This window comes from Oryctolagus cuniculus, chromosome 10 (genome assembly GCF_964237555.1).
Source record: "Oryctolagus cuniculus chromosome 10, mOryCun1.1, whole genome shotgun sequence".
NCBI classification, from domain to species: Eukaryota; Metazoa; Chordata; class Mammalia; order Lagomorpha; family Leporidae; genus Oryctolagus; species Oryctolagus cuniculus.
Window position 1 is genome coordinate 122,926,202 of NC_091441.1, and position 22,012 is coordinate 122,948,213.

General features: G+C 51.0%; 1 protein-coding gene across 4 annotated transcripts in view; it reads right to left on the reverse strand.

Moving 5' to 3' along the window:
* Window positions 1-22,012, reverse strand: part of CNTN4 (contactin 4) — a 734,964-nt gene that overhangs the window by 676,696 nt on the left and 36,256 nt on the right. The window contains exon 2 of one of the 4 annotated variants that reach the window (XM_051831893.2): window positions 5,276-5,384. The exons of the other annotated variants lie outside the window; for them this stretch is intronic. The gene's annotated coding sequence lies outside the window, so the exon portion shown is untranslated. The remainder of the gene's footprint in view (window positions 1-5,275; window positions 5,385-22,012) is intronic. 4 annotated transcript variants of the gene reach the window in all.

Genomic DNA, 22,012 nt, shown 5'->3' on the forward strand with positions numbered 1-22,012 from the left:
ACTGATCTATCTTTCTCTCTTTCTTTCTCTTTCTTTCTCTCTCTCTCTCTCTCTCTCTCTCTCTCTCTCTGCCTTTGCCTCTCTATAATTCGGCCTTCAAATAAACAAATATTTTTAAAAGAATACGCTACAGACTGCTGGACCCTGTTTCCAATTTACACACCAGCGCCAACAAACGGAAGCTCTGCTGATGGAGAATGGACACAAAGCACTCTCCCAGGACCAAGATTCCGCCGGAACAACAGGGGAACTCACACTGCTACAGCACGGACGTGCCTGGCGGAATAAGCTGGTCACCACAGGACAATGCCACACACCTCGCCTCGCCCGTTATGGAATAAAAAGCCTGCATTGTGGCACGGTGGCTTAAATCCCCACCTGGGACGCATTCTGTAAGGGCACCGGTTTGTGTCCCACTGCTCCGCTTCTGACCCAACTCCTGGACCATTGACTATGAAAGCAGCAGAGGAGGGCCCGAGTGCCTGGGCCCTGCACCCACGTGAGAACCCTGGAAGGAGCTCCAAGCTCCTGGCTTCAACCTGGCCCAGCTCCAGCCATTGCGGCCATTGGGGAATGAACCAGCAGACAGAAGATCAATCAATATGCCTGTGTGTGTATCCCTGTCTCTGTAACTCTGCCATTCAAATAAAATAAATGAATAAATAAGTGAAACTCATGGGGATCAAGACTAGAAGGTGATTCCAGGGGTTGGAGAGTGCGGAAGTCGGGGCAAGACCAGCAGAGGGAGTCGACATGACCTTCAGAGACCTGGTGGCCAGCGGGGTGGCCATAGCTAACAGCCATCTACGAAGTCCTCGATGTTTGGTAGGGGAGTGGCCCCAGCACACAGGCAGTTGGGTTGGTAAGGAGGTGGTGACTTGGCTGTGGTTAACGGACACCTATGGGTAAATACCACGGTGTACACCCTGAACACACGGTCTGTATTTGTCAAATGTGCTCTAGTGATGGTGGGGAAGGGTCTGTGGGCAGTTCCTATGAGGTCCAGGGCAGCACGTGGGCCCCTCGGCCTCACAGCGCACCTGCCTGTTCCAGCCGGGCTTGTGCGAGTCGCTGGCTCCTCTTTCTTCTTCACCAGACCACACCTCAGAGTCCTTTCAGGATCAGGGTGTGCATCCTGGTGGCCGATGGGAGCAAATGACATCGGTGAGCAAACGGGGCTGCCGCCCGCACCTCCCAGAGTGCCGCGGCTGCCAGATCTGTGTGCGGCAGTGCAGGCCGCGGTGCAGAACCGGGGGACGTGAGATCCTCCTTCCTCTGCGGGCAGCCCGCATTTCTCTCTGCCTGTTTTTAATATGAGGTGTCTCTTCAGCCTTGGAACTCAAAAATGGCACCACAACAGGTCTGAAAGCTTTTGAGTTCATCCATCCTTTGCTTCTTGTGCTGAGTTCATTCAGGAGACGTTAAGCGTTAGTTCAGCCCAGGGGAGAGGTAATCTACTCCTTTTCCTCTGTCCTCACAGCCGCTGTTTCTAAAACTCCTATCATGAGCTCTGAGCTGAGCCCCAGCACCACCCCGCGTGTCTTAAGTCTTTTTAAACATTATTTATTGAGAGGCAGAGGAACAGACAGCCGGATCTCCCATCCACTGGGTTACTGCCCAAATGCTGGCCCCTGTGGGCAAAGGGCCCCCCAAAGCCAGGAGCCAGGTCTCCCGAGTCAGGTGCAGGAAGCCAGCAACTTCCGCCATCGGTGTCCCAGCAGCTCCATGGTGAGCGCGGGCATCTTAACCGGAGAACAAACCCCGTCCCTACCTCACCCCTCGCCTCTCGACCCCTGGTCGTGCCGAGTCCTTCGGCTTCCGGTTAACTCTGGTGGCTTCCGGTAGCCGGCCCCTGAGCTGCGCCGTCACTGCCGGGCTGTGCACTTGCTGGTGGCTTGCCTCCCCTGCCAATCCCTCCACTGTGCTCCCAAGCAGCTTCTGCTTTTTATGCCTCCTTTTATTTATTTATCTGTTTACTTAGATCAGTGCAGTGTCCCCGAGTCTGAAGAACACCTGGGCTTAGTGTACGCCTGGGTCCCTCCTCTATTCAAGTTCACGTCTCCTCTAATCTGGTGTCCGGGGCCTCAGCGGGCCTGGCGGCCAGCGGCACCATGAACACCCCCTCCACTGCCCAAGTGTGACCACACTAGGGGTCAGCAGCCCAGTCTGGGCAGCGCAGCACCCCTCTCTCTGCACCACGGTCACTTGGCCCCTCCTCAGGACATCAGGGAGGACGAGGGCCCTGCAGATTTCCCAGCTGTGGAGTTTTCCCTTACGTTACTTGACAGGGAGCTGCACAAAGCAAAAACAAACCTGCTTCAATCGCCATCAGACTCTCCTGTGAATTCGTTCACGTGGACAGAGTCCTTTTATTTTTTGAATGTGCACAATAACATGGTCATTCAAAATGAGTGTTTTTAAATGCAATGAACGGAACTCTGAACATAAAATGCTTAATTCTTGACCAGATGGATACTTTGGTGATACACAGAAATGAATGATTCATGTTCTAATCACGCTGAACCCACAACATCCTCATTCACACCTATGCCGCATTTTATCTGAAACTCAGAGTCTCACTGAAACACAAGAAAACTAAACAAACTGTAACTATCTGAGACATTTTCATACAAATGTTAATAACTTTAAATTAATTTCAGAATGCAAACATTCCAATTAATCAATTCACAAAGAAATCAGATTATCCCAGATTTCTACTTTAAAGTAATGAATTCAGTGGGACTAGTGCATTTATCTGATTACCATCATCGGAGAGCATTTGGCCACCAAAACAGGACATCCTCAGCCCTGGCACACACGTGCCTCACAACTCGGCTGGGCTGGCTCCCGGGCAAGCCTCTCTCCTGCCCACGCCTGTCATCATCCTCACCTGGAGGACCTGGGGCTCCCTGTGCCCATCCTCACTTCAGTCGGGCTGTTTCCGGACCCAGACGCTCCTCTGGCTTTGGCTCCCAGGAGATGTTTGACTATGGACCATCTGACCACCGATCCCCAGTTGCTAGCCCACGGGACCACGGACTCCTCTCTGACCACCACCAAGTCAAGGCTCAGCGCACGGGTCAGTCTTCCCCAACCTTCAGGAATCCTGAGCTCACGCATGGGCAGTGCGCTCCTTCCTCTCTTCTCTTGGCCCTGGAGGACACGGCAGTCACACAGCAGCTCATGCCGTCCCCAAGGTTGCAGGGACACCACCGCCACCGCCCACCTAGCACAGCTCCTCCACCCTGAGCAACTCTGTCTCTGGCCCTGTTCTCCCCTCCCAGTCCACAGAGAACATTAAATGACCTTTCCCCAAGACGCCGTTCCCTACTTCTCTGCTCACGACCTCTCAGCAACCCCGTTCCCTCATACTACTCGACGTGCCCTAAAAATCCGTGCCCGAGCCCTCCTTCCTCTCCACCCTCATCACCAGCGTCCCCTGGCCTCAGCCTGATGGACTTAGGATCCCCTGCTAGAACTCCACATCTCCCCTCCTGTGCTTCCACAGACAAGACCCCTTCAAAGCAGCAGGTTGCAGCTCCATCTGCTTCCCCAAGACCCCCGTCCCGCAGCCTGCATCTCTCATCACTCCCTCGCAGCCCTGGGCACCCGCAGCACCGCTAAGCACACTCACCAAGAAGCAAGTCGCATTCGCCGTTCGGCTTCTACCGCTGCAGGTGGAGCACGAGCCCCCAGCACGCAGGCCCGCGCCTTCTCGTCCGCCCGTGCGCTCCGCCGTGGCCACAGAAGGAAGGCGCTCCACGCTCACGGCACTGATGAGCACACACGCAGAAGAGGAAGCAGGGCGAGTCACCCCCTAACAACACACACCCGAGAGGCCCTCAACTAGTGACCACGGTCCCCGGCACTGGTAGAGAAAGCTGGACAGACCTCGAGCAATCCTGAGAAGGCTCTGAAAGAACCGCGGGGACCACTGATGAGACGAACCCGGGCCAGAGACCAGAACGCAACGACAGCACAGACAGTGGCTCCAGGGACAACTTCAGACACGGCGGAGCGTCAGACACCGCGTGGACCCCAGCACGTGTCCCTCTCCAAGGACAATGGTGATGGCTGTGACAGCGTCCACTGAAAAGCTGCTGGGCCTCAGGTCTGAACTCAGAGAAGCAGTTAACACGCAGCCAGCGGGGATCCCAGCTCAGTTCTGTCTGGCTGCAGCCTGGATGCTCCCCACCCGGGCAATGCCAGCTCCTGGTCTTGCCACGGCACCTGCACGGCCTTGGCCAAGCTGCCTCCCCTGATGGGCTCAGCACTGCCGTCGCACTGAAAGGACGATTTCTGTTCCAGTGACCGCCAAACTGTCGTCCACCCACGCCTCCACAGAATGCATATTTATAGAGTCCCGAAAGGTACAGACTGAGACTGACATTTGGTGACAACAAATTTAAAATTACAATTTAGCAGCGTGTCCTTCCCGCGCTACTTTAGTGTTTCCATAAACAAATCAGGTAACTGTGCATCTGGCCAGGCCATTACTTCTCAGACGCGTTTATTAATGCAGACAAGAAATTAGGGGGCTGGGAGGGGAGCAAAGAAGAAGAATCTTGTGCGCTCAATCCTGTGGAAAAGGAAACAGACGTCTCGTCTCCTAATTTGCAAATTGCATAACCTGACAAGGCAGGTGGCCCAAGGTCAAACACAAATGAGGACAAGGTTTGTCAAAGAATTAAAACAAATGTCAAAAAGGGAAAAATCAGGCTGCGGCAAAGCGACCTCATTATTGTTCTTATAAATCAAGGGTGCTGTGGGACGCACACACTGGAACATAGCTTTAAACAGGACCTCAGAGTCTGCAAATTATTTTTTCCCAGAATCCTTTTATTTAAGGAATACAAACTTCATGCATTTCATAAATCCAACTTTAGGAACACAGTGATTCTTCCCACGGTACCCATCTTCCCAGCCTTCTTCCTCCTCCTCTCTCCTATTTCCATTCTTATTTTTTCCTAAGATCTATTTTCAATAAACTTTATACACATAAGATTAACTCTATATTAAGTAAAGAGTTCAACAAAAATTATTTGCAAAAAAAAATCCCACTCACAAGATACAAATGTGCACGAGCCACAATGAACACCCTCACAGGGCAAGCGCACACTGACAGAAAACCCCCCAACTCGAAATCCACAGGTCAGGAACTCAAGGCACTTTCCACCGGGATCGTCTGGAAGCCGCCTCCCACGGCTGCGCACCCTTCCCGGGCCAGGGCCCTGCAGCTCCCTCCCAGGGCCCAGGTAGCACCTTCTGGTCTTACCGTGTGCCAGTCAGGAGGAAATGCCCAAGATAGGCCAGCACGAAACGACACCAAGACGGCACAGGTGTGTCTTCTCAGTTGGCATTTAATCCTTCAGATACTCAGATTCCTAAGGAAGAGCGAGAGGCACAGAGATGCAAGCTTTGGGGATGTGTCGGCAATCACCGTTCTCTCTGACAAGGACAGAAGGGCATTTTCCACCTCCCGGGAGACGTGTGTTCCTTCTCCAGCGGGCGGGTTTCAGCAGGAGACCCAGGTGGGCAGTGGGCCGTGGGACTCTGGAGCGCCAGTCATTGCAGCCGTCCCCCCAGTCACGCTGTCCAACAGGCAGAGAACTCCCAGGAAACACCACCGGCGTGAGGCTGCGGAACCCGATGGCAGTGGGAGCTTCTGTCCCCCGCTCTCACTGCACCTCAGGAACCCAGGTCCACACATCAGGGCCCAGGGTTGTGACCTGCATGCCTGTGGCCACATGCGTCTCACACACATGCCCTCTGAGACCACCAGTCACCAGTCCCAACTCTGCTTTTAAAAGAACATTCAATCGGGGCCAGTGCTGTGGCACAGTAGGTTGATCCTCCGTCTGCGGCACCAACACACCATGTGGGCGCCGGTTCTAGTCCTGGCTGCTCCTTGTCCCATCCAGCTCTCTGCTATGGCCTGGAGGGCAGTGGAGGATGGCCCAGGCCCTTGGGCCTCTGCACCCCCTGTGGGAGACCCAGAGGAGGCTCCTGGCTTCGGATCAGTGCAGCTCCAGCCATTGCGGCTATTTGGGGAGTGAACCAGCGGACGGAGGACCTTTCTCTCTGTCTCTCCCTCTCACTGTCTATAGCTCTACCTCTCAAATAAATAAAAAATCTTTAAAAAAAAAAAAGAACATTCAATCAGTTACAGGCATTTTAACAACCCTCCATAAAGTAGTAAAAATATACCCCCCAACAACGAGGAAGAAAAAACAAAGAAAAACTGACAATTCCAGTCTTCTCTAAAAAACAAAAATTATTTATCCATGAATGAAAGGCAGTGTGACAGAAAAAATCTTCTGTTCACTGTTTCACTCCTCAGGTGGCTGCAACAACAAGGTCTGGCCAGGCCAAAGCCGAGAGCAGAAACTCCATGCCAGTCTCCCACTTGGCCATCTTCAGCCGCCTTCCCAGGCATATTAGCAGAGAGCTGGACTGGATACAGAGCAGATGGGACTGGAACCAGGGCTCTGCTATGGGATGCCAGTGCCCCAGGTGCTGGCTGGCCCTGCTGAACCCCAACGGCAGCCCCTCTGGGCTTGAGAAGCTGAAAATGGAGGGGCAGTGGTGCACATTCCCCGTGTAATGATGGTGGTGTCCCCGGCCGGCACAGCCTGTGTTTCCCAGACTTCTCTGCGGCTCAGCCGTTCACAACCTCTGAGTTCTCCATCTGGTGCTCACGTCTGGGATGCCTGTGGTTCTTTGCAACCCTGAAGGTGCGGAGTGTTCACTGCCGGAGCCACTTGCTACCCTCAGAGACACACCGGGATGCGCCCTTGAATTTTTTAGCAGTGGCTGATGGGGCAATCACATTAGTAGGGTAACGACTTGTTAAAGAAAAGCTTTTATGTCTAAATTATTCATGAAATGTGCTTTAAGAATACTGAGTGTGCTGCAATCCTAATGGCACACTGACGAGTGGTGGTGGACCCAGGAGATCAAGCAAACCTCTGTGGCAGGAGAAACCCCCCGGAGAGGCTGGAGGTATGAACTGCACTCTCTGGACCACGACACCGGTGGGAACGTTGTCCCCCTGTCCTACTGACCGAGGTGTTAAAAGGCATCGGGACACTTTTCCTTTCCCACATGCAGCTGTTCCAGACTAAACAACAGTGACTGGACTCTGGCAACGTCTACTCAACTGGATCCAGACTCTGGCGACCGTAATTCAGGGTGTGAAGCTGAGGCCCACACAAGCTTCAGACTCCGTGAATCCGCTCCCGCTTTTGGACTTCTTTTCACTCATTCTGATCGACTCCTCAAAATGACTGCACACAGCCTGTGCTTGTACATCGTGTTTCTTGAAGGAAAACAGAGAATTATTCTGCACCTGCTTATGGAAGACAATTAACTTCTAAGAATCCAGAGGGGAAAGTGTATAAGCCAGGAAGTAAATTATTCAAGATAAACCAAAAATTTTCTTGCAAAACTATAGCTAGCTAAGTCAGTTACAACAGTTTGGAAGGAGTGTGTTTTCAGATACAAACTGACATCTATTGGACATGAAATGAGAATATGTTTATTTAAAAGCTTCCATTCCACTTGATCCTCACCCAAAATCAATGCTTTTCACAAAACAAATATCATTTTTAATTAGCACATAACAATGGTATACAGCTAAAGGGTATTGTGTGATACTTTGACACACGTACACAGTTTGTGACGATCAGATCAAGTTTATGGTCATGTAGACCCATCACCCCGAACAGCATCTGTGTTGGAAACAGTCCCACTCCAATCTCTACAGCAGATCCTTGTTAACCGCAGTCAGTCTCCCATGCTCCTGACCCCAGGACCTGGTCCCTCCCTCTGACTGCAATCCTGAACCTCCACCAGCCTCCCTGTCTCCTCGCACTCCCCCCCTCTCTCTGCTCTGGCAAGGACCATTGCACTCTGCCTCTGTGAGCTCAGCTTCTGCAGATGCACACGGGAATGGGTTCATGATGCTGTCTGTGCCTGGCTTAGTACACATAACACAATGACACCCAGTTCTACCCATCTTACTGCAACAACCAGATTTCATTCATTTCTGCTGAGTAATAATCCATTTCTTAATGGCTGAGGACAGATACTCAGATCTTAAACAGAAGTCACTATCAAAAGTCACTCAGGTATTAGGCTGTAGTCAGATCTGGAAAAGCAGAAGTTACTCCAGATTTGTTTTCATGACTTTAAACTTACTGAAGAATCTGAGAGAGAGATGGACAGAAAAATATCCCATCCAGGGGTTAACTGTCCAGGTTCCTGGCGTGGCTGGTGTGTAGGGGCCACAGCCTGAGCAGGGAACTCAGTACAGGTCTCTCCAGGGGCGGCAGGAACCTGAGCCATCACTGGTGCGTCCCAGGGACACGGCCAGGAACCAAACCCAGGCACTGGACATGGGACGTGGGCATTGTAATGGCTAGAACGCATGCTCGCCTCTCATTGTTTATATTTACTTCCCTTTATCAGGTTAAGGGCCCACTGACTCCAGGGTCTCCTTCTCTAAGCCCTCTTGTTCTCAGCTCATCCTGCAGGGTCCTTCGCTTTGAACCAACTCTTCTCCACGGCCCAGCGATCACAGGTGCAGTGTTCCGCCCTGCCTCATTCTGCCCAGGGCTGGTCTCCGCCCTGCTCCTGTCACTCATCTCTAAACACTCCTCCAAGAACCGTGCGTGAGTCCCCCAGTCCCCGCTCAGGTTGGCATCGGACCATACTGTGCTGTTTCACTCTGCCAACACGAGCTTACCTTACTTCCCTTTCTAAATGGTTTCTCCCACTTTTGCACACAAGGGGCCCTAAGTTCAGATCAGAAACCAGAGCCTCTCTTTCTGGCTGAATGACAGCCACATCTCAAAGTGGGATCTGGTGAATGGGAAAGCAAAGGGGCAGGACCCTGGGAAGCGGAGAGAGGGGCGAACGCCAACCAGGCGTCAGAGCCAACAGCCAGGGTCCTGGCCGGGACTCTGCCCTCCTCACGCTGTGGCCTCAGAGACCCCAAGACCCCTGCAGACCCCGGCCCCAGCCTCTTGCCCTGGACCTGAGGCGGAAGGGGCCGGGAGTGCTCCCACACAGTGACCTCTGACCTGGGCCACTTCCGGAAAGGTGGCGGCTGCCTTGTGCCCTCAGGCATGGCCGGCGTCCTTTAGGGAAGACCACTTCCCTGCGGGCGCCGCTTGACACTTGCTGCCTGACCCCCGGGCTGCCAATGCCTGCGAGGCTCCGGGGCTGGACTCCCCGCGTGGCCGCATGCGGGCGGCCATGGCTCCCAGTCTTCTGTCAGGGAATCCTCTCAGCGAGGCCCGGCAGGGGCGCCGGGTGGCCTTGACCATGCTGGCCCTCCTCACCTGGAAGGCAGGGGTCTGACTGAGCGCGGCGTGCTTGGTCAGGTGCTCCACAGGTGTGACCGGGCCAGCAAGGAGCAGTGACAGGGACGGTCAGATGAGCCCGGAGCCCGCACCCGAGAGCTTGGCCACAGCGCCGGTCACTCTGCGTGGTCATCCCCTGGACTCCCGGCCCACAGGAGCCACAGAGAGTAAGGAGCCGCGCCCTCAAGGCGGAGAGTGTGGGTGTCCTCGGAACAGCACCCCCGTGTCTGCCGTGGTGACGTCACCTCCACTGGTCAGAGGATCGGGGTTTGCACAACGGGCACCAGACCCCAGAGCCCCCAGGTTGAGGACTGAGCGGCCCTGGGTCTGCGGCGGCACAGGTTCGTTAAGGCATGCGGCTAAGCAGCGGAACGCACACACAGACAGGCACTCAGGATTAAAACGTGCTGAACATAATGAGAAGATCATGTGTCAGGCTCGCTGTGCCACAACCCCCGGCTTCTCTTCTGGAAACGCATCGTTCAGGGGAAAATAGTTAAATGAAAAAGGCAAAACGCCAAAGCCTGAGACAAAAACATTCAGGTTTTGAAAGGCGTCTGGGCAGCGGAGGAGACGGACGACGGGCCAGCCTTTGTTGCTGTCAGATGGAGCCCATCCATCACGTCCACGTTCCGGGGCAGCCATGTGTTCCTCTGGCAGCCCCACGCAGACGGGGCTTGGCCACTGCATCTCCTGCACGGTCCCAGCACTGTCGCCGATCACACGGGGGTGATGAAGTCGCTTTTCTGTGTTGTTTTTTAAGTTTGAGTCTTCCCAGGAGGGGGGAGTGGTTCCCATGGGAACTCCTGGACGCGTTCTAAGAGCAAAACAGATCGCGGCCATTCAGGTCCACGCCGAAAGCACGCTTGGCAACCTTCTCTATTCGTCTTTCTGTAGACGCTATTCTCCAGGACGTACAGACCCAAGATCCAAGGCCGCAAAAGCCTGTGCAGTGGCCGCTTCATCCCATCCCAGCCGAAATCAGGAAGCTGTTTCCACTCCAGACGCGTCCTCAGCAGGAGACCTGGCTGGGGCATGAAACCAGACACCACCTCCACCTCACTGGAGCCAAACAGGCTGAGGGAGAGGCAAAGCGCTCACAGCGGGACTGGAAGGAGAGGCACTCGGTCTACACTTTCACAAAAACAACAGAAACTAGCACTCCAGAAACATGGCAGGACGTAATTTTTAATGACTTAGCAAACACAGCATCATCTTGCTCCAAACAGGCATGACTTCCACAAGATCACGTCCAGCTGGAGAGAAGTTTCAAGAAAAACCTCCTCCTGCACATGCAGTTTTCATGAGATCACAAAACTTCACATTCATTCAGCTCAAGGCCCCATGCTGCTGTCTCACTGCCGCAAGAGGCTCACGGGGACCCCAGGAGAACCCAGCAGGGAGCCCACCTCAGAAAAGCACCACCCTCCACCCCGCTGTGACCTGGCCACTGTGAATCCCTCTCCGAACCCTTCCTACAGAACCCCTCTGAAGGCTTCGTTGGTCCCTGTCTCTCTCTGCTCGCCGGCTACGTTCATGGTCAGACTCACTCCCGCCAGGCTCTGTCTGCAGCCCTCCCCCAGACCACACTTAACCAAGGTCAACAATGACCCCAGGTGACCGCACTACCCTCTGTAGTCACTGTGCCCCAGCCGAGAGCTTCCCCCTCTTCGATGTTGTTTGTCCACCTTGTCTGAAGGGCAGTCTGCTTCCTTCTCCTCGCTGCCTGTCCACTCTGGCCACTGCAGTGCGCAGGAACAGTCCTCGGGCAGCGTCCCTTCCGCCTCCTGCCTACAGTCGTCATTTTATCCACGGGTTTTAAACTCCAGGTGTGCCAACAACTCCGACCTTCCACCTCCACCCAGCAGTCTGACTCCGGACTCTTCTGTCCGACTTACTTCCCTCACTGCCCAGATCCTCTGCAGCTGACGACCACAAAGCTGCTGCATCCCAGACTGGCCCAGAGCTCCGCGCCCTGAACCCTCACTGCGAGTGCCGTGACCGTGCTGGGCCCATCGGCAGCTCAGGCTCTGCTTAGCCCGGGTGGCTCTGCTCCTGATAGGAGGAGTCACAAGACGCAGGGAGCGGCCCGGGGCACACCTCAGCCCCCTGCCCTGCTGCCATGCGTGAGGCCCACATCAGGGCGGGATGCACTGCACTGCCTGCCCTTACAGAGCCCAACCCGGCCCCACCCAGCCTGGCCCCGCTGCCGTTTCTCCCATGCTGCACTTCAGAAACTTTACAGACACAGCCGCGATCTAACAAAGCCCGCCCTTTCCACCAGCACCGTGTGCGCAGCTTCAGATGCGTCTCCCAGCTTACTCCATGATTCTGCCCACCAGTCTCTGCCACCGGCCCAGTCTATGTCCCTCAAAGCCACCTCCAAGAACAGGGAGGGCCACAGACACATCCAAGCCCTTGACCCCATTCCCACCGAGACCACGCACACCCGTCACGGTCTGGGACCCCTCTAGGACAGATCCCAGCACAGCGGAGGACTGACACGCATTCTTGACGTGCAGAACGTCCTTCTCCGAGGTGTGGGCAGCAGAAAGGAAAGCGGTGACCATGTGGAACGGAGGACCAGTGTGGAGGACGCACGAGGGAAGACGGGCTCTGCAGTGTGACTGTGTCCGCAGAGAGCCCCAGTCCTCCACGGCAACAGGCCTGAGAACCACGTCAAGAGGAAAAGTCCAGACAACTCCATTTCTGGGCCCCCAGCATGTAGACTCACTTCCTCAATGAGAAAACACGCACGCAGCAGATGAGCAAGTTGGTCCAAGATCCAGCGATGAAAGCGTGGAAATGCATTGACAGCCCCTTGGGAGTGCACTGACAGCCTCAGGGAACGCAAATGCAAACCTGCACCAAGTGGCACAGCAGGAAGGCACAGGTCCTACCCCAGGTAGAGCTGCAGACAGCTTCAAGCACCCAAGGAGGCCAGAAAACAGACACTGACTCCCAAGAGCGAGAAGAAGCGTACAGCATTCATGTGAAGAATTCCATAGCTGGAGAACATATTACGAGTTCTGTTATGAAGGCCGTGGATCATCCCCAGCACCCGTAGGGAAGCACTCGAGGCCCGTGTGGCGGAAGGGGAAGCAGACACTGCCTCTGCACTTGTCTGCAGACCCGCAGCCCACCCCCAAGGTTCTGCCCCAGAGAACACACTGCTGAGCTCCCAGCAGAGGCTACCTAAGGGACAAAGCCCAGTCGCTGAGCGCCTGGACGGTGGCAGGAACGGTGCCCGGCACTGTGCACAGGATCAGCCGATTGCTAACCGTTACCTTCAACCCCAGCCCTCATCTGGTGTGCACTGCGGGAGGGAACGTCCCTGCCCACATCAGAGGGCTGCCCCGTAGCCTCGCGGCACTCCTGTGTGGTTGCTCCATCAGCCTGGGCCAGGCTCTGGTTATGTTAAGAGCGTAAGGAAGTGGAAAGCACAAGTCAACCTTGGAATCCGCAAGGCAGGCCCTTTTATGAATCAGTTCATTAATTTTTATTGCAGGGAAACACTGCATTCACTGACATAAATGTAAATTTCACTACTCCTAAAAATCTGGACTTTAATGCTGGATTTGAGCATGGATAACACACGTGGCTGCACAGTGGCCATCATGAGGACTCGGCCACCACCGGGTACTGTCTCCAGACATGAAGGGCTCCACCCTCGCCACACGGCCTGGGAGGCCTCTCCGGGCCCAGCAGGCACAACGGTGAGCCAGGGCCCTCTGAAGTAGGCATTAATCCCACACAGACAAGTGACGGCCAGCGACACTTTTCTCCATGTGTGCCTCGGTCGTTTCACTCCCCCATGTGCATCTGTAATCTGACAACACAGAGCCCAAGAGAAGCGCACACCCCAAAGCAGACCAAAGCCGTGTGCTGCCACATGGGGCCTCTACAGTCTTCATATGCCCAGCACTGTCTGTCCACCAATTCTGAAGGCTGCAGACAGGCCATTTTTAAAACAACAACATAACTTACTAGTTGACCCAAAGGTTTCTTACACTGTAAACTTAGCCTGGTTTGCTCTAAATTAAAAAAAAAAAAATCTGCGATTAAAGATCAGTAACATATATAAAACTCAATTAAAGAAAATCTATAAGCCGGCGCCGTGGCTCAATAGGTTAATCCTCCACCTTGCGGCGCCGGCAAACCGGGTTCTAGTCCCGGTTGGGGCGCCGGATTCTGTCCCGGTTGCCCCTCTTCCAGGCCAGCTCTCTGCTATGGCCAGGGAGTGCAGTGGAGGATGGCCCAGGTGCTTGGGCCCTGCACCCCATGGGAGACCAGGAAAAGCACCTGGCTCCTGGCTCCTGCCAGGATCAGCGCGGTGCGCCGGCTGCAGCGGCGGCCATTGGAGGGTGAACCAGCGGCAAAGGAAGACCTTTCTCTCTCTGTCTCTCTCTCTCACTGTCCACTCTGCCTGTCAAAAAAAAAAAAAAAAAAAAAAAAAAAAAAAAAAAAGAAAATCTATAATACTTCACTATCTCAGAGAGCAATAGGAAAGCTGATAGACGTCTCTCTCTCTCTCTCTCTCTCTCACACACACACACACACAATCATGGGAGGATGAGGGCCTAATGTCTGACATCCGAAGGTAATTCAGCTAAATGTTACAAAGTATTAAATGCACATTTCACAGAAAATTACATCTGTCCTTGACTTCCGCTCGTCTCTGACCCATGTTATTAACACATCATAACACAATAGAAATGCCACATATTGGAACCGTCCCAAAGCATCGAGCTAGGCAGAAGGAGAAACACATTAACATTCACCGACTCATTTAATTTCGTCATCTGATAATTATTAAGTCCATTTATCAAGCCTCATAAGATTTACACAAACTGGGTAATTCCACCCTACTGTCACGGCCCAAGAAACAGAGCGCATTTAAAGCCAAAAGTTATAGAATTAGCATCCGTCCAGCCCCCTAGTGCTGTTCTGAGTAATCTTACCTCGTAAGATTTACACAAACTGAACACATTTCTGTGACCACCACAGCCTAGAACAGCACGAGCCGATGTGTGAGGCCATCGCCGTCATGGCCCAAGAATGGGCGAATGCATGCCAAGGACTGCAAGGACCACAGGAGCCTGTGCTAAGGCTGTGAGGACAGGCCAGCCTGTGGGCACAGCTATAGCTACAGAGCTGCAGTCACTCTACTGTTTCCCCAAACTCCCTTCTGGGACCAACGCCCTCCTCCAGGAGCTGTCTGGGAGCCACGACACAGTCCCCACTGGGCACAGAACCTCCGTGCCTGAAGACGGTCCTGCACAATGTGTGACATACTGCCGCTGCCGGGGCTCACGCGGAAGCCACGGAGAACCCACAGAAGACCCACACGTACAGGAGCCCTGGCAGGGACTTGGCCACAGCAGCCGAGTTTCACTGCGCAGAGGTGGCCTGGGGGCGGGTCTTCCAGGCAGGGCCGGCGCATTAGGGAAGATGCCGATGGGAAGCTAGGGAGGAGGCCTGTCTTGTCCTCACAGTAGCTGTGAGCCAGAGGAAAACCCACAGGAAGAAGTCCCTGGGGCCAGCTCAAATGCACCTCTGAGGCCTGGCTTGGGCCAGGGCCTGTGGGGAATTTTAAAGCCGCAGGGAGCCAGGGAGTGTCTGTGGTGAGGCCGGCGGGGCTGTGGCTCTGGCTGGGAAAGGCCTCCCTGTGCTGTGCACAGAGCTCCGTAAGGTTAGAGAGCAGGGGGTGAAAGGAAATGTGTGCTCACAAAAAATAATTAGCAAATCCAAGCAGTCATTTCCATTTACGAGGCATGGAAATCAATGAGCCCCCAGGCGCCACTCTCACTTCCAGTACTTGAGTGCTTGGAGCCGGCCTGTTGGAACGGCCGCAGGAGGTTTTCGCTGTTGATTTTAGTTTATTGTAGTTTATTCAGTTTATTGTATTTAGCCAAGACAGTCAGCCCGTGTCCCCCCAGGATGAATGCACTGCTAGAGCGCGTCAGGTGCTCAGACAGGTGGACGTGGCCCACAGCACTCTGGGTGAAGGGTGGACTCCAGACAAAGGCACTGCCCTCTGCTGAGTGTGTCCCAGTCACCAGGCCTGCAGCCTCCTTGGGAAGCACCGGCTACCACCACGCTACAGGTCCAGCCCCCTAAATAACACATTCCAGGGTAGGCACCAAACCAGGCTGGACGGATGCAAAAGCTACCGCCCTGTCTCCCCCTCTCCACCGCACTTGACCAAAGGACCTATGGCCAGAGGTGGCCCCCAGCAGGGAGTGGGGGAATCCCATGCCCTGCACCAGGATATGATGCAATCATGGGAGTTCTGACATCACAGGGTAAGGAGTGGTGCACGGGTAAGCGAGCGTTTACTTGGAGGGCGTAAAGCCCGTTTCCCACTCTAAGCAATGCAAAACAAGGTAGAAAGCTACTGTTCCGCCAGCTCCTCATACGAAGTTCCTGTGGACATGACTCAACTCACTGCAGAGAAATGAAAACTCGCCCCTACCCTACAACCGTAATGGCAGTCATTCTAGGGTGCGCATATGATGACTGAATGGATAAAAAAGTCAATTAAATTATTCCTCAAAAAATCAGCAAACAGAAGCAGTAGTACTAGTTTATTAGTCTCAGATCCCTAGAAACACTTCAAATACAGATAAAATTAAGTGTTTTTCTTCAACAAAACAGACATATCAAATAATTTATCCACTTTACCAATTTTCAGATGACTTCTAAATGTGTATTTAAATACCTTCTTAAAACCATTAACTTTCAATTTCCTAGCATAAGTATCGGCATTAATGAGAGAAACACCAATACTGTGTTTTTACATGAAAAACGAACCCAGAGCAGTGCACACTGGAGTCACGGTGCAGTGCACTCAGCCCACCGTCAACGGCGCATGTCCTCTCACTGACAGCAGGCAGGATGGTAGTGAGTGCTACCATCTCTCACTGTGCTTTGCAAGGAAGGGCGGGGGGGCTGCGTGTACGTGCAGGGGAGACAGCCACGTGCTTGGGAAACGCGCGGATGCGACTCAGATCCCATTTCGTGTTGAAGGGTTGGCAGTGATTCACTGATGTCAGAAGCCAGTCATTGCCTTCAGTCTCTTTCAACCAATCAGACTGAGCAGAAGGCCCAGGAACTGTGACAGCCGAAGTTTCGCGAGTCCTTTATCAGCTTTGCTGATTCTCTGCCACGTGCGCCTCCCTCAGCACCTTGCTGCTCGCTGGTGGCAGAACAAACTAAAGCTCCCTCGCCCCTGGCCACATGCGCAGCTTTTCCACGTCCGCTCCCAAGGCCCTCGGCGGCAGAGCTCAGAGTCCCATCTCTGTGAGACCAAAGGCAGCACGGGGCAGAGAAGAGAGGCGATAGGGCCAGGGCTGCCCAGCCCCAGTGTCACCAAAGGCACCTGCCCCTCCACCCTGTGACATGTGAGTGGCTGCAGCATCAAGAGCTTCCTGAGTGAGACCCAGGATCAAGCACACTAACCTGAGACGCAGACAAACCCCAGAAAAGCAAAGGGCCAACCGTGTTCCCGGAGGACTGACTGAGAGAGAGCTTCAGATGAGCGCGCACAGCGTACAGACTCCATGGAGCAGAGGGCAGAGAGGACAGACAAGCCCCCCACAGCCCCTGCATTTCCGCTGGCTCTGCCTGCGAAGCTGGAGCTTCCCGGGGCACGGTGAGAGGAGGCGCCACGCCCCACATGAAGGCTTGGCTGAGGAATTCCACAGTCTGCACTGGCGCCAGCGGGGGTCTGGGCGACACTTGGCTCCACGAAGTGAGACCACTTCACCTCCATCCCCTTCCCCACCAAAGCACCAGACTCGGTCGGCTGAGCTGGACCTGCAGCTGAACTCTGTCCTGAGTGGGGGGACAGTGCACAGTGCCCCACCAGCAAAGGCCATCAAAGTCAGAACAGGGCAGGTGCAAGTGGAGAGCAGACACTCCCTCCCCACGATGACTGATGGTTCTAGGTGAAGCCAGAAGCAGAGAGGGCTGTGGGCTGCACCTCGGTTCCTGTGCACCCTCTGGTCTGACTGCGGAGACGGAGAGCTCTCTGCATGCTGTGGGCGAGTTTGGTGGACGGCTCGGGGACACCCTGTGTAGCTGGTCAGTGTTCTGTGTGGTGCACATGCCTGGGTGTGCGGGCTGTGCAGGCAACAGGAGCTCACTCCAGGTTGTGAATCAGCTGGCTCCTGCTGGCACAGAGGTCTAGGACGGGAACGCACCAGCAAGCCCCAACGTCCCCTCCTCCTACTCACGGTTGCCAAAGGAGCTCTAGCACACCCAACATGGTGTCACCCTGGACTCCCGCTCCACCTGCAAAAGATGGACAGCGCTCCCTCGCCTGAGCCAGCACAACCCTGGAACTCAAGTGCAAGCCTCAGGCCCTCCACCAAGCCCGAGAGGCACATTTCCAGGGAATAAAGCCTTCTATTAAAATAATAAATCCTCCAGACTCTGGAGACAGTAACAAGAGAGTCTGCCAGCTGCGCGAAGATTAATGTATAAAATACACACACACACACACACACACACACGAACAAGGAAGGCAATGCCTCCTCAAAAGGAACACAATCATTCATTACGATTGGACTGTGAAGGAGGGGAAGTTGACCAAATGCCAAAACAAAACGAAAAAAAAAAATCAAGATGATTGCATGGTTACTCAGAAACACACAGAAACTGTTTATTGAAATTAGGAAGTCATTACATGATATGGATAAGAAATTCAGCAGAGATACTAATGAAAATCCAAGAAGAAATATTCTAAGTGGAGTCTTCAATAAGCTGAATAAGCACACAGTGGGACTCTTTAACAACAGACGTAGGGAGGCAGAAGAAAAGTATCTATTCTGGGTGACAGGTCTTGTGAAATATCTCAGAAAAAAAATTAAAGACTGAAAACAGTGTTCAGGATCTATTGAATACCATCAAACGACCAAATATATGAGTCTTAGAAATTCCTGAAACTATGGATGGGGAGGGGGAGTGGCTTAGAAAACCCACTCAGCCAGCGCCACGGCTCACTAGGCTAATCCTCCACCTTGCGGCGCCGGCACACCAGGTTCTAGTCCCGATCGGGGCGCCGGATTCTGTCCTGGTTGCTCCTCTTCCAGGCCAGCTCTCTGCTGTGGCCAGGAGGGTAGTGGAGGATGGCCCAAGTCCTTGGGCCCTGCACCTGCATGGGAGACCAGGATAAGTACCTGGCTCCTGCCATCAGATCAGCGCGGTGCATCGGCCGGCCGCGGTGGCCATTGGAGGGTGAACCAATGGCAAAAGGAAGACCTTTCTCTGTCTCTCTCTCTCTCTCACTGTCCACTCCGCCTGTCAAAAAAAAAAAAAAAAAAAGAAAGAAAGAAAAGAAAAAAAGAAAACCCACTCAGTGAAATAACAGCAGAAAATGTCCCAACTTGGAGAAAGATAAAAACGTCTAAATACAGGGAGTGCCTAGAACCCAAAGTAGGCATGATCAGAAAAGACCCTCACCACGACACATTACAGTCAAACTTTCAAAAGTAAAATATAAAGAGAATACCCTAAAACTTGCAAGAGAGAAACCCCAGATCACTCCACAGGAACTCCTATTAGATTCACAGATTTCTTAACAGAAACCCTTCAGGCCAGGAAAGAACAGAGAGATATAGGTCAAGTTTTAAAAGAAAAACAAAACTGATGATCCAGAATACTTCATCCAGCAAAGTTCTCACGAATGAACGAGGTGAAATGAAGAAGACCTTCCGAAACAAACAAAACCTAAAAGAATTTCTTACTACCAGGCCAGCCTTACAAATGATACTTAAGGATGGACTGCACAGAGAAAGACAATCAGAACCACGAAATAAGGTGAAGGCAGAAAATCTCTTAGTAAAAGAACAGAAGATTTTCCCAACAAACAGTAGGAATATTTATGGGAAAATGGTAGGAACAGGTCATTACTTGCCAATAATAACCTTGAATGTAAATGGACTAAATTCTACAACTGAAAGATACAGACTGGATAAATGGATTTTTAAAAAAATGACCCATCTATATGCTGCCTACACAAAACACACTTCATCACTAAGAATACACACAAATTTAAAGGCACAGGCTGGAATAAGACATTCTACGCAAATGGAAATTTTAAAAAATGACAAAAACTGTTTTGAGAGGAAAAAGATCATTATGTAATGAGAATGAGTATAGTTAAATCTTCAATAAAATGATATAACTATATTAAATATAAATGCACCCCACACAAGGGCACTTGGTTTTATAAAAATAGAAAAGATATAGGATCTAAGGGAGACATAAGATCTAATACAATAATTAGGAGGGACTTCTACACCCCACTTTCATCAATGGACAGATCAACCAGACAAAAAGTCAACAAAGGAACAACAGCTCATCTACAGTATAGACCAAATGGACCTAACAAATATCCACAGAATACTTCATCCACACGCTATCAGTTCACAGAACATTCTCCAATTGAGACCATATACAGACTACAACACAAGCCTCAACAACAAAACACAAAGCTGAAATCATATCATGTAACTTTTTTCTGACCCACATGGAATGAAGGTAGAAATTAACAACAAAGAGAAACTAGGAAGTAAGAATGAACATGGAGACTGAACAACATGCTCCTGAACAAACACTGGGTGACAGAAGAAGTAAAAAAGGAAATTAAAAATTCCTTCAAACAAATGAAAATAAAAACCCCACATGTCAGAACTTGCATGAGGCACTACAAAAGCAGTGCTGAGAAGAGTTTATAGCAGTAATTGCCTATATCAAAAAACTGGAAGGCTATCAAATAAATGATCCCACAATGCATTCAAGGACCTAGAAAAACAAGAATAAACAAAACGCCACATTAGGAGAAGGAAAGAAATAATAAAAATTGGAAAGGAAATAAATTAAAAAGAAATGTAAATAACTAACTAAAAGATAATTGAAGTAAAGAGTTGTTTTTTGTAAATGTAAAAAAAAATAAGCAATTAGCTCAACTAACCAAGGGAAAACAAAGAAGTCTAAAATTAATAAAATCAGATATGATTAAGAGACAATACGACTGATACCAGAGAAATACAAATAAATCACTAGAAATTTTTACAAACAGCTATATGTCAACAAATTGGAAAACTTAGAAGAAATGGATAGATTTCCGGACACACATAATTTACCAAAAGTGAGGCAGGAAGACAATAACAATGAATGAAATACCATGAAAGAACTTGTAAGATCAGTTTTAATCAAGGATGTGAACACTCTCCACAGTGAAAATCACTACATGTTAATGCAAGAAATAGAAGAAAACACAACAAAGAGAAAAACCTTCCATGTGCATGGATTAGAATCACCAATACGATCACAAAGTCCACACTACCCAGAGCAATTTATGGTTTCAATGTGATAGCAGTCCAAATTCCAAGGACATTCTTCTCAGACCTAGAAAAGAAACAATCCTAAAATGTATATGGGAACTCAGAATACCCCAAATAGCTGCAGCAACCTTGAACAATAAAAACAAAGTTGAAGGCACCACAATACCAGAATCAAGACAAATTAGGGCAGTTATGATCAAAACAGCTGGGTACTGGCCTAACACTAACATAGACACGTCTACCAACGGAACAGATTAGAAACCTCAAAATTTAATCCATATGTCTACAACCAATTAATCTTTAACAAATGAGTTAAAATCATTCCCTGAGAAAGGACAGTCTCTTCAACAAATGGTGCTGGGAAAACTGGATTTCCACAAGACCCGTACCTGACACTTTATACAAAAATCAACTCATAATGGAACAGGGATCTAAATCTAAGACCTGAACCAATCAAATTACTAGAGGGAAACATAGTGGAAACACTGTAATATATTGGCATAGACAGAGTTCTTGGATAAGATTCCAGAAGCATAGAGGATAAAAGCAAAAATAAATCAGATTAGCTCAAGCTAAGAAGTATCTGTACAGCAAAGCAAATAAATGACCAAGTGGAGAGGTAACCAATCGAATGGGAGAAAAATATATGCAAACCATGCAACTGATAAAGGATTAATATCCAGAATATAAGGAGCTCAAGACACCTAACAAACAATTTGTTAAGAAGTGGGCAAAGGCAGTCTCAAAATGACAGATATTAAATGTTTTCCCCGATCTCAGGTAATTAAGAGAGTACCCGAAATGGAAAGAATTGGAGTGAAATAGACATTCTGAGATTCAATGATTGTTTATAGCCCTTGTCTCTTCCATCAAGGAACAGTATTTTTCCCTTCTTCACACTATTTGTTGAACTCTTTTACTTAGAGTAGGGTTAACTATATGATCATTAAGTAAACTGAAAATAGGTCTTTATAAAAAATAATAGGAATGCAAGAGGGAGGGGAGGAAGGGTGGGGCCATGGGTGGGATGGGAGGTGTGGGGGAGGGGAAGTGTTACTCTGTTCCTAAATCTGTACATATGAAGTGCATGAAACTTGTACAACTTAACAAAAATTAACAAATATATCAAATCACTAATACCTATTCATGGCAAATGCTCAGAGTTGGTTTTGGTCATTTATCTTCAGTTAATAATTGGATACTTGCCATCATTATGTATTTTAGTATTGTTTGCCGAGTTCCACAGTAATCTGTCTTGGGATCCCAACTGGAACTATAATTGACCTAGAGATTAAT